Consider the following 13525-nt stretch of genomic DNA (forward strand, 5'->3'; position numbering starts at 1 on the left):
TTAGAATTTGGTTAATGCTAGGTTTTACCACTGACACCTAGTAAAAGTTGGTTAAAAGGTCGAATTATCATTGAATCCTGGATTATTGGAAAATAACTTTATTTTCACTCATTCACTGAACGATAATTTAAACACGGAAACCGGAAGTAAAATAATTTTCACGTATTATTATTGTTGACGTCGAGCAAAGTAGATTACAATAATAAATATTTCTTAAGTTCGGTTAGTTATAAGCTATCATCATCATCACGACTCATTACGTCCCCACTGCTGGGGCACGGGTCTCCTTCCAATGAAGGAAGGGTTTCGATCTAGTCCACGACGCTGGCCTAGTGCGGGTTGGTGGACCCCAACACAAGCAAGCTTGTGCTGAGCGAGTTGTCGGGTAAGTGGGCAACCCGACTGTCAGACGTTTTCAAGCGCCCGAAGGCCTCTGACTAGGCTTAACGACTGCTGCCGAAGCAGTAACCGGGACCCACGGCTTAACGTGCCGTCCGAAGCACGAAAGCATCCAGAAAAGAACCACTTGAAGCCCGCTCGACTACGGACGCTTTGTTCGACTACGGAGGTTATAAGTTATAACCTGGCTTTTTCAACATTTACCGTGCCTTAATGTAAATCCTAAGATTTACCAAGTGAATAGTGGTAAAAGTGCGAATCGCAAAATCTTTCGGGCTTTTACCATTAAGAGTTGGTAAATCTTAGGTTTTACGCGTAAATCTTAGGATTTACCGTTGTTCGGGCTTTTACAGTAACATATATATTATTTTATGTTTCAGTAGTACCTCCATATTTGCCAACTTTTGGGCAGTCAAATAGCGTTGGACTGATTGAGCCAATCTATAACTTTTCACCTTTAAACGCGCTCATAGATTCGTACAAACCGTCACTGAACAGACCACAAAACCCACCAAGCAATGTATATCCAACATCAAATGTCGTGTACCCTGGACCACCCTACGAGTACAAACCACCTCAACCGTCACCAGGATCTGGTCAACAAATGCCTACATACTACCCGAGTGCTTATCCCAACCAATATCAAGGCGATTATCCGAATGGGCTACAACCAGGCCGATTTGAATATCAAAGTGGGCTACAAAAATCTAAACCGCACCTAAACAGTCAACCGAGGCATAAAAATCAAAATCGGAATGCTGAAGTGAATGCTGTTCTACCAGAAGGTTCTCCTTCCAAACAGCAGGATCCCTCTGAGAACTCGGCCTATCAACTGCCGCCTCGTCTCTACAAGAACCCCAGTAGCTCGGGCCAGGGAGCCACTACTCCTGCTACGCACACCACGTCAGGCGTCGATGGGGTCTACAACCTGGGATCAACTCAGAAACCAAAGAATAATTTGCCTTCTTCCCCGAACGTTCCAGTGAAGATCGGCAGAACGAATCCAGAGTCAGAGGGCAAGGGGGTGGGTGGCCGCGAGAGTACTATTCCGTCACGGAAAAAGGACCTACCTAATTCACCTCGTAAGTATTATGGTATTATTTATAATACTGTAGTGTTATGTATGCTCATATCTTCTTAAAGTTAGAAGGGTGTTTTTTTATCCACAAGTAAACGACTGATTGTTTTACAAGAATTTTATATCTTTAAATAGAGATAGGTAACTAGATAAAAGATAGAGAACCTGGAAAATGAAATTGCTAGTTTTTCACTATTACCAAATAACAGCTTCATACGGAGAAAGGAGGCTCCGAGGCTATTTTAATTTTAGGTATTTTTATTTTCAGTAATTCCTGAATCATCTAATTCTTCTACTGCACCATCAGGACCTTTCATTAGATCCGGTAAGTTACAACTACGGACAACAAATTATGTTAATTAATAAAACCTTCAACATAGTCTCTCAAGACACGTGAAAATACTTGACAAACTTTTTATCACAAATATTGTGTTTGCCTCAAGTTTAACCAAAGCAGAATTGTTAATAAACAATTTCTAAAAAATATAACAAAAGATCCTCAGGTAAAGTCCCGTAGCGGCGTCTTTGAGTCAAAACTGACAACCTTCGAGAAACAAATTAAAAATATATTAGGAGAGCAGCTGGCGCGGACTGCATGCAAATTTCATTTTAATCAAACTTCTCAGTACATAATCCCGTTTACCGGAGCTTCGTAGTTTATTGGATTTTTATAAATAAACGAAAAGTTTAGCCAAAATTTTACTTTCATTCAAACTGATAACTCTTATCTTAAATTCAAAGGCAGCTTGATTTGATTCTACCTCCCAGTAAAAAATTATGAAAAAAATTACCAACAATGTAATTTATTTACTAATTTCGAAAAGTCGTAAAACAAAAAAGACACGACATCTTGTGTCACCTGCTTGCTACACCGCTTTTGCAACGCCCTGTATAACGGCATGCCTCCAGGCCAGCGGTGCCAGTACGACGGGGACAAGTACCACGAGGGCTGCGAGGCGTGCTTCTGTCGCCGCAACGCCACTGGGAGCCTCTACAGCGTCTGCTACGGAGACTCTTGCGTAAGCAACTAAGCTACTGCCCGTCTAGTTTCATAGTTTGTCGAAAACTAAAAAAAAGTTCACGTTTTCACAAATACAAAGTGGCGCCTCTAGTGGAAACTTTCATGAAACTTTTTTTGAAAGTTTAACTGACAGATAATGTATGCAGTAGGTCTAGTAGGTTTGATGTATTGACGAAAACTATAATAGTTTACGTTTTCTCGCATACAAAAACTCGCGTAAAACTTTTGACAGATAATGTATGCTGGTGAGAGAAGAAAACCAAAACTTGTTTCGTTTACGTAAATTCCAAAAACCGTACTAGAGGCCCAAGAGACAGAAGAAAACCAAAACTTTTTTCGTTTACGTCTATTGCAAAACCTGTACTAGAGGCCCTGTTATTAGCTAAATTATTGGTTGTTACTGCAGAATGGTTATGTAGCTATTTTATATAGCCTATTTGTTTTCCCACTGCTGGGCAAAGGCCTCCCCTTCTTCATGTACTTAGCAATATGTATAAAATAAATTATTTTAAAATATATTTTGTGACTGATTGGTTAATTAATATCATTGAAAGTCTTTGTATAGAATAAAATTATGGTTTCTTTGGATATATTCATATTTCTTTTCAATTATTATTTACTGCAGCTCGAAATAAAATAGTTCAATAGAAATTTATCTTCTTTTCAGGTTTAAATGAATGAAACTTGGATGAAATAACGACGACGACATGGCTTTGGAAATGGAAAATTGAGTATATTTATAGTTTATATTTGATCAGCAAATATTCACAGCACATATTTTTACACTTCTGAGTTAATACATTTGATAAACTAGAAAAAAAAACTTTTTTATTTATGAAGAGTCCACCTTAAGTATTTTGGATATTTATAAACAAACTAGAACATATTCTATGTCGTTAATTAGGTACTAATAATATATTATTTCATGTATATCATATAGGATAAAATTTGTTTCAGCCCATTGAGTCGGTTTGAAAAGTAATATTATATAAAACACGTTTGTACAGAAAAATATTTCATAGGTCGTAAAGTGATCGTAAAACAAAGAAAATTGAAAAAATACAAATGGAATTGCAATTTTTCGCTCTGTTTATTTCCAAGTCTTATTTATCATGTCAAAATGGTGCATTCACGTTTATTCTCTATTGCTGTACTATCAGTGATCTGTAAGTTCATTCTTTAATGTAAGATAATGTAACAGTTTATTATCCAGTTAAAATTATAGTGTGATAAGGAAATTTGTATTAATAGATATCATGATATCATTGAAGTAAGTTAGAGTATTTTCAGTGTACGTAGTGGAAGCAGAAATTTTCCGACGTGTGCAAGACAACACAACAGGAATAGAAGAGAGAGTGTTAATAAGTACAAGAAGGAGATCTGACGGAGACAAAACGTCTTCTTCTGAAGTAAAGTCTTCACGGAAGGACGAGCTAAACTTAGATTCTTCAGCAGTCGCCACTGGAACATCCGATGAGAAGAATAAAAAATCTGAGTTAGTAACGATTTACTAGAGTATGTACTGTCAATACAATATTACTCATAATATTGTGGCTCATGTGGTATAAACTAATAATCACTGTAATCCAATTCCACGTCCTCATAACTCATCATTAACATCCGATACATAGCAGCAAAATTATTTGCTAATAAATTTCAATGAAATTCCAAGTAGAGACACTAGAATTATTGCAAATTAATTAAACCTATCCACCTCCAACTATACCACAAGTGTTAGTAAATACTGTCAGCTTCATTAATAGCTTACATTTATATACCTTTTCAAACTAACAACTTGTAAATCTTTGAATGAATTAATAGGTCGTTTGTCAGCTTGACAAGGTACAAAAGTATGAAGCTAACAGATATTAACCTCTAAAATTTGCAGAGACAGGAGCACGCGTAGACGCAAGTGCCAGCCATGCCCGACGGAGATGGGGCAGGGCTGGCGGCAACCGGACATCCGGTGGATCTGCGGCGCCTACCAGCGAGCCCGGAGGAGCTTCAAGAGCATCTGCATGATGCGGTACAGGAACTGCCAGGACGGCACCAGTAAGCCTTGACACTAGTCAAATAGATCAATAGAAAAATATGAGGTAGGCACTAGCTTTATATTCACGATTGCCTACCGATGAGTTCTAAGCAGTCCAAATTATTTGATGTATAAATTCAAATTGATAGTAAAAAAAACTTTAGGTTAGCTATAGTTATAGCAAGTATCCTTTTTATTGCCATGCTGAATGGATGAGAATGAATAATTGAGATAAATAGCCATTATAAAGCAAAAACAAACATGGATACTCATTTCTTATTGCAGGAATTAGTTCCTGAAATATCTTCATAAGTAACTACTTAAAATAAATACATTCTTAAGTTTAATTCAATAGGGTCCTAGATTTTTGCACTTTTTTCCCAGTGTTCGTAAAGATCCACTCGCACCGCTGCAAGGACGACGCGGCGGGCGCGGACGCGGGGCTCCGCAACGGGGACCACATGTTCTACGACTACGGTCCGAAGAACGACGACAACGGGTCCGGCTCGAAGGAAGATAGTGAGGACGACTCCTCTGGCTCTTACACTTTTGAGCAGCAAACTAGAGATTAATGAATTAGGATTGATGGGAAATAAAATATTATATTTATGTTTTCTAAGTTTTCGTATTTAGGATGCCTATTTTAGAAAGTAACTTTTTTGAAGTACTTACTCATAATTAGTTCTCTTCTTTTATCATCTTGATTGATTATACTTATAATTGCTATCCTACATATAAGGATTTTCCAAGATAATGTATTTGTATGTATATCATAACCTACCTACAAAAACTATCATAAACATGGGAGAATTTTACAACGATGAAAAAAGTTAGACTAGAAGCAGTTTTTATAGTTGGAACGTAATATAAAGAACGTGAACTAAGTGTTTTTAAAAGACCTAGCAAAAGTACAAGTAGTTACAAACAGATAATTGGATGAAACACTAAGTAGAAAATGTCTGAATGCGATGAAAGGGCTCTGATAACAAAATACTTTGCACCCTAAAGTGATAGAAAAAAGGAGGGAAATGTAGTGGCAGCAGCAGATGATGATAGTAAGTGTTCTGAGGTTGTTATGGAAGAGAACGCTGCAAATTACACCGTCGAGCGCAACTATAAGGGTGTGGCCACGGAAAAAGCGAACAAGGAAGCGAGCGGCGACATTAGGACGTGGTCATGAGATATTCAGGACTTCGCTACGCTGCACTGAGAGAAATTTTATTGCCACACCCCAAAACTTTCTTTAATGATTTGGTAGATATTACACTATTTTTTTAAAACGAGATTGATAAACCTCTTTGATTTCAATTATATACGTTATACGCGTAAAAAATATATTGTATCAGTCTATAAGGATCTGTATCCTTTGGAATTGTAGGAAAGCAGTGCATAATGAGAGATTTTCTCTATTACCTCACTCCAACATTCTTCGCGGATTCATCCCAAATTTTCTTTCACAACGTCTGCACATTCACATTTAAATGTAAATTTGTACTCATTACTATGTTTATTCTAATTTGAAACACAATTTTGTTTTGAAATTCTTACCGTAGTATGGACCGGTTTGTAGTGAGACTTACCTGAAAAGATAAAATGCTTGTCAGTAACAGAAAAAAGGTAAATAATTGGCAATAAAGAGACACATAGAAGACCGACGCTTCAATAACAATAATTCACAATATCATGAAAATTGGTAGAATCTGTTTAGTATCCGTTCCGCTAAAATTAGCAGATATGATTAAACATTATTAGACCATAATCCCGTCGAAATAACTGCAAACCTCAAAGTTCAATATTAAACTGAATATTCTCATGTATCAGATAGCTATTCCATCAGGCGGCAGACGCGTGGCAGCCATTTTGTCAGTTAATTACAACATGGCGGCACGTGCGTGTATTTAAGTTACTCAATATTCCTTTTTTAAGTTTTTTAACCTCATATTTTTTATGCGAAAAGACTGGCAGGAAAAGTATGAGGAGCCATTTATTTTTAATTTCGTGAACGTCATTAAATTCATTGTTTGGGAAATAATTAAGGTTACATTTATGGGTTAAGTTAAGAAAGGGGTCAACTTCTCAAACTGCCTGCTGCCATACGAAGTTGGAGGTATCTTAATAGTTATTGTTATGATGAACATAATGGAAGGGTCGACAATAGAATCAACTATGATGTTATCTTAAAGTAGGTACCTTAAAAGGATGTTGTAAGGAAATGTCTATTTCCTTTCACACATTATACTGTTTAAGTTTAAAGATTCCTTTTGTAATCGTGACATAGAACCTATACAATATTTACTATAATTTGAAAAAAGCAATACTTAACACCAATTTTAAAATATCTAAATAAGACATATTGTTACTTGAGCAACAGCATATTGACAAGATCAATAACATTCTGGCCTCAAAGAGAAATATACATTCCGTTATCCGTAAGGATGATTATTGACGCGCCAACTCACGAGGTGGCTTATCACAGGGGAAAAAGAAAATGGAACCTATAAGCAGGAAGATCAACAAAAACAATTTTGTTTTTAAAATAATCAAATTATCATTTGATTATTCTGATATTAATGATTTGATTTTTCTTACGTTGCAGCTATAATATTATTTTTTCTTACATATAAAACTTAACTTAAGTACAGAAAAATATACCATAAAAACTCCATGCTTACCACGACAAAACCACATCCAACGTCAAATAAATTATGTCATAAAAAGCAATAATATGTAAATTTGGCTTTTTCAGCTAAAGTTTAAAGCTCATTTCGTTGCGAACGCTACTTACATTTGAGCATTTTTTTTCCTTAACGCATCACTTTTAAACCGGCCGGTTGTCTTACACATTATGCAAATCTTCAGGCATTATGTAAAATGGCTGAAATGAGAGTTACCTTGTGCCCGTATATGTAGCAAGTATAAAATAAAACGTGTGTGTGTTATGTTGTGTAGTGTTGGTAATAAATCTAAGACAATAACATTTATTCATTTGATGATTTCATAAAAGAAACAACAATGCCAAAAGCGGCTTTCATTTACTTTGTGACCTTCAGGATTTCAGGCAAAAAATATTTGGCTTTCTCTAGCTGCCGTAGACGTAGGTTTTATTTCTACGAGTTGGTTTTTAAAGACATATTAAAAGTCATAAGTTTTACTGTATTTTATTTTGAAAAAGAATTAAATTTTTAATCATCTTTCTCATTTTGAATGTAAGAAAAAAAATGATTTATAAATATGTAATGTTTTTTGCTGTAAGTACTTTTAAAAAGGAGCAATATCAAAAGACGACCGAATGGCGTAGTGGTTAGTGACCTGACTACTGAGCCGATGGTCCCGGGTTCGATTCCCGGCTGGGGCAGATATTTGTTTAAACACAGATATTTGTTCTCGGGTCTTGGATGTGCCCGTAAAATGGCAATAGGCCCGCCCTCTATTACATTGGGACTAACATAACACTCTGGCGAAAAGTGGGTGCAGCAATGCACCTCTGCCTACCCCGCAAGGGAGTACGGTCAAGTGCAGAGAAACCTGACCCCCCTCACATAGTAACAATGCTTATGAGGGGGGTCAGGTTTATCTGCCTCTTACTTTACATTAGTACAAGGCGTGAGTACGTGTGTTTTTGTGTGTGTTCAATATCAAAAGATCCAAAATATAATAAGTATAATAAAAAAATAAATTGCTTGTCTATTTTCAATGAGATGGCTTTTTACGAGCCCGTTCCCAGCCAGACATGGTGCAATAAACAGAATATAAAGCGCATATCCATATCATAGCCCGGACATTACCGGGGCAGCCCTGACCCCGCAGTACATTACTTTTTACCGCCGCACAAAACACGTGGTTAACGCCATCTGTTATCAAAATATTGCGTTTATACACGACCTTTTTTACATTAATCGAGTGTCCCAGGACAACAGTTTTTTCTAAACTCGAGGTTTGAAATTATGATCTTTTTTACCTGAGTTCTTGTTTTGAATTATATGTCTCGGTGGAGCTTTTATACGGTATCTGTTCTTCTTTATTACTGTAAGGTGGAGGAGACTAGGAAAATATTAGAAGGACATTTACTGTGACTTGGTGATTTAATTTGATCACTTTTCGTGTCAATCACAGGGCCATCGATGGAAGAATTATAAAAAACATTCACTTTTTTATGAATAACATGAAATGTTAGAAGGACATCCGGTATTAAATGGTTTGTTCGTTAAGCCACCAAAGGGTGTGTACAGTGATGCATGTTATACTGAAGTTCTGCTTATAAAGTTATAGGTAAAATCGTCTATTAGTATATCCCAGTTCCAAACAAGCTCTAAGCAGCCTTTTTATTTTAATAAATAGAACATGTTTAGTTCAGAGTCAGCAAGACGCAACACAATATAAAATTCAACACAAACTGTTCGCTAAACTCCATAAAAATTCACTTGTAAACGTGATTTCCGAGTGGGATCTTGTCCGACCCAACTTTAATCCGAACCGCTTCTGTAAGCTGATGAATAAGGCATGAGAGACTGGTGGAAAACCAAAAATATATTATGCCAACTATTAATTTGCTCTATATTAAAAAAAAACAGTAAAAAAGTGGTCATAATATTGCTTATAGCAGACAACCATAAATTGATTACACGCAGAAGGCCATTGACAACTTGTTAATAGTAAGTACTCTAAAGTCTCTCTCAGATCTCTTACAGGGTTGAACGGTGTTTACGGGGTTACAGCATAAGTTACTGAACGGATTAACTTTTGAACTGTTCTGTCCCTCTCTGACAGAGAACAATTTGTTCTTTGACAGAGAGTGACAAAACAGTTCAATAGCTAATCCGTCCAGTAACTTTTTTATGAATAAGGGGGTTAGATTGCTATAAGCATTTTCAGTTTTACTGTCGTTATTAAATTAAGAATATTATGCGTTATGTGTAATATACAAAGCAGCACGACGGCAAACTAGAAGGCACCCTAACGCGCAATTGATGAAGTTTTCCTTTTCCCCGTCTACGTTTATCTGCTTCTGAAATAGTGACTTTAGTTCCCCGCTGTCGCCTATGGCTTGCTCCCTCACCGCGGTGTAAGCGGGTAGGAAGAAAAAGTCATAAATATTTTATGCGCGGGGCGCGGCGCATTCCGCCTCCCTAATAGATTGCCCGCGCATGACATACCGAATTACTGAAACAACCTCCGTTTCAGAACTAATTGACTGCATTTCATTGAAAAAAATCTATTTGATTGGAATATTTTAATTAATGATTTTATTTCCAATAGTGAGTTTATGTTATGTTCGATGTTATGGTGTCGATGCGATGTAAATATCGGCACATTTATGAGCAACTCTTTAGTGTGTACCTATTTGTAATAGCGTGAAGTATTACCTTTAATGTATGTAAAATAATAAGGTTTATGGAGAAGGTAAGTATCGGACAAATCGGACTTCCGTACTTAACTAGCTTTTTAGTGGGTTAGATATTTCTATAAGCTAACAAAGATTTCATACAAAGTACTTATTCAAACCTCAACATAACCCTAAAAAATACATAAATGTTATCATTGTTTTCACACATAAAGAATAAACTATAAACCGCTATCGCGGGCGCGGGGATTCAATATAAAATATTTATGAGACAGTCGAGAAGCGCAACATCGGAATCAAATGTTTAAAAACTTTGGGAACGGTGGAATTTTATATTTTCCATTCTGTAAACGAATTACCCGAGAGGGGCTCGTGTGTTGCAGTCACAGCGCCATCTAGTGGTGTCGCTGACATTATTTCGACTATCGGCCGGCCGAGAAATAGCACAGAAAATTGGTTTTAACCGAGAAACACAAACGTTTCAGTTGTTATTTACAAATAAATAAGGTACTTAATAAATTCTTGGTTAAAATTTAATGTAACATCAAGAAACGCTGTTTCAGTTCTACCTTTCCCTCAAGTCTACCTATCTCATCAAACTGATGGAATAATTGAAGCAACCAGGTGGCAGATCAGACATAACCCGTAAACGCATCAGCGGTCCGACGTACGTCGCTCATGAATATTGTACCCCGCGCGCCACTTCGCATAACCCTACCCTGTCTGGGGGGTCACTTTGTCAAATCTACGAAAAAACGAACGAGAATTGTCACGCAATCGGCACGCTTAGTACAACAAGATAGAGCCGTCGTTAGCACAGCGCTCTGAAGCTTCGGAAAAACCAAATTGCAGCGTTACCCACAACTCTATCTCGTAGTATTAAGCGTGCCGATTGCGTGACAATTCTTGTTGGTTTGTTCGTCGATTTATAGAGTGACCCCCCTGTCCCGTTAAAGCGCTAGATTTAAACAAAAACATACCTTATTCCTCAGAACATTCCTATACGGTCGTGGCAAGTTTAAAGGACAAGTTAAAGTGGACGGTGTATAAATGGGTTTGGGATAGACAACTCGTAACTGGCTTATGATTTTGCTCGACAACCTCGTTTGTGTTGCGTCTAGTCGGATGATGTCTTGTCTGTCTGTAGTCAGCTAATAAAACGCCTCCGAGGTGTAGTTGTAAATGAAGCTTTACCTCACAACAATGGGTCCTGGGAACAGAGTTCGGGGTTTTCAAGCTTTATTGAACAACGCGTTAGCATGGGTGTTGGCTATAAGTTTTCGAAAGTATAGATTACTAGCTGTTCCCGCGAGCTTCGCTTCGCCTTAAAAGTTTTCCCGTGGGAATTCCGGGATATAAAGCCTATGTTCTTTCTCAGAGTCTAGACCATATGTGTACCAAATTTCATTCAAATCCGTTCAGTAGTTTTGGCGTGAAAGAGTAACAGACAGACAGACAGACACAGTTACTTTCGCATTTATAATATTAGTTAAGATTTAAAAAAGGGTTAAGTAACCCACATTTCGGCTTACTATGCGACTTTTGCAACAGCCTGTATATCTGTGCAGAAAAAATAACATAGATAAATAGATTTACGACAGTCAAAGTTACTTAAATAGTATCTTGAAGTCGTGAAAAGGGGTATTTCGTTGTCTTTACGACTCCACAAGGACGTAAACTAGAGATAACTACGAAGCAAAGTGCGAATAAAACTAGCTATTTTTGTTTGAATAAGGCACTAAATCAAAATGGCACATTCCTTCCCATTTTCGAATACAACAGACATAATAACAACAAAAAATTCAAACGTATGACATTCGTAACATTAATATACGTATTTTTTTCCTTCCATTTCATCCAAAGCTATTATTATAAACATGGAAGTTAAGTATACGTTTAATAATAAGTAAGTATATGGATGGATGTTTGCAACTCTTTTACATGTATTGTAGCTGACTTCCTTGATTAACACATTGGCTACCTTATATCCCAGATATCCCACGGGAAATTATTTAAGGCAAAGATTAGCTCGCGGGAAAAGCTATTTGTTTTATTATATTATGCCCGTGAAGCCCTTAAGTAGCTATCAGACATAACCTGAAAGAATCCCCACAGATAGGTTTCGTTCAGGAAAATAACTCTGTAACTAGATTTAGTTTGTACGGAGCAGGGCGCCGTGCTATCAAAAGATTCACTTTAGCAACAAAATTAGATTCCTCACATTGCGTGGCGGAACTATCAATATCACCATCAAAGGATGTTATCGAACAATGTATTGAAATTTCGAATAACCTTTTTTTCGTATAAACTGCCCCAGTTTTTCATATTGGCTGTTGTGTGTGATTAGTTTCAGGCTCGATGTTGTTTAGGAGAGCGCTTTCAAATTGGAAGTTGACTTTTTATTGTTGGACAATTTAACGTGAAATAACAATTTAAATGTTCAGGGTAACATGAATGGTATCTTTTGAAATTTAGACATACAGCCTGGCGGGCTATTATAGACATAACAAACAGTTCCTCATAAAATAAAAGTATAATACAAAACTTATCAATACAATGATATATTTATAAAATCAAAATGTACAAAAATAAAAACACGATTAAACGATACCGTGTACTTGTTATCCATGTACAGTCAGCTGCATAAGTAGCTATATACTATTTTGTACCTTATCAATCTGAAACCGCCTATCAATTCTTTGAAACATTGACGGTTCGTCAGTTTGACAAAGTACAGAATTGTGTAGCTACTTATGCAGCTGACCGTACTAAGACACAGCTTAATAAAAAACTAAGTGACGGGAGTGATCATGCAATCGGCCCATTCTATTCTATTCTATTCTATTCTCTGTGGGGGTAACAGTACCTGCACCTGGCTCTCTCGAATGGAACCTTTGTGCATATCCCCAAGGTCTAAACTGCCTTTCTAAGCTTGGACCATTTCCCCACCACGCTGGTCCACTGCGGGTTGGTAGGTTCACATATCTAGATGTGCTAGATCTAGATATGCAGGTTTCCTCACGATGTTTTCCTTCACCGTAAGAGCGATGGTATACATTGTACTTAAGTTAAAAGAACTCATTGGTACATGTCAGCGCCGGGATTCGAACCCGCATCTCTTGCGTGAGAAGCGGGCGCTTACCCGACTGAGCTACCACCGCTCCAAATCGGCCATTTAACGCAACGAGATAGAGTCGTGTTTGGCGCAGCAGGGCTCCGAAGCTCCATTCTTCATAAGGTGGAGTGACCCCGCTCGCGACTCGCGTGCACCTCTTCAAGTTTCTCGCGCGAGTAATTTTTAATAATTTCTTTCAGAGCACAAAGGTTCCGTAATTATAGGCGATATTACACGGGAGATACGGTGGGTTTTCTTCAAGTTTTTTTAAGAAGAAGGGAATATTTTCCATGGTTTATGAGGTATTCCTTTCACGGTTAGTGGAATTTTGTGTGCATGTTTCTTGGTTTTTGATTAAATTATATTTGAAAAAATTACGGTGTGTGTGTGTGATTTTTTCTCTTCATTTACTTTATAATATTTTATAACACACTATAATCATATCTTTTGTAAACACCTATATTGTTTTCATCTTCTTTATTTTTCCTTCCCTCTCGCCCCTCCCATAGCTTCCTTTTTTTTAAATTTACTTTACTACA

The 13525-nt window shown here is 37.1% G+C and overlaps 1 protein-coding gene and 1 long non-coding RNA gene across 2 annotated transcripts in view; one reads left to right on the forward strand and one right to left on the reverse strand.

Moving 5' to 3' along the window:
- The window catches only part of LOC105383499 (dystrophin), a 401823-nt gene that overhangs the window by 204739 nt on the left and 183559 nt on the right, over positions 1-13525 (reverse strand). The window lies entirely within an intron of this gene.
- On the forward strand, positions 1225-3267 carry LOC125488819. The gene is made up of 4 exons (XR_007266514.1): positions 1225-1481; positions 1746-1802; positions 2387-2496; positions 3166-3267. It is a non-coding gene; the product is annotated as an uncharacterized LOC125488819 (long non-coding RNA).

The sequence above is a fragment of the Plutella xylostella genome, chromosome 7, assembly GCF_932276165.1.
Source record: "Plutella xylostella chromosome 7, ilPluXylo3.1, whole genome shotgun sequence".
Taxonomy (NCBI): Eukaryota; Metazoa; Arthropoda; class Insecta; order Lepidoptera; family Plutellidae; genus Plutella; species Plutella xylostella.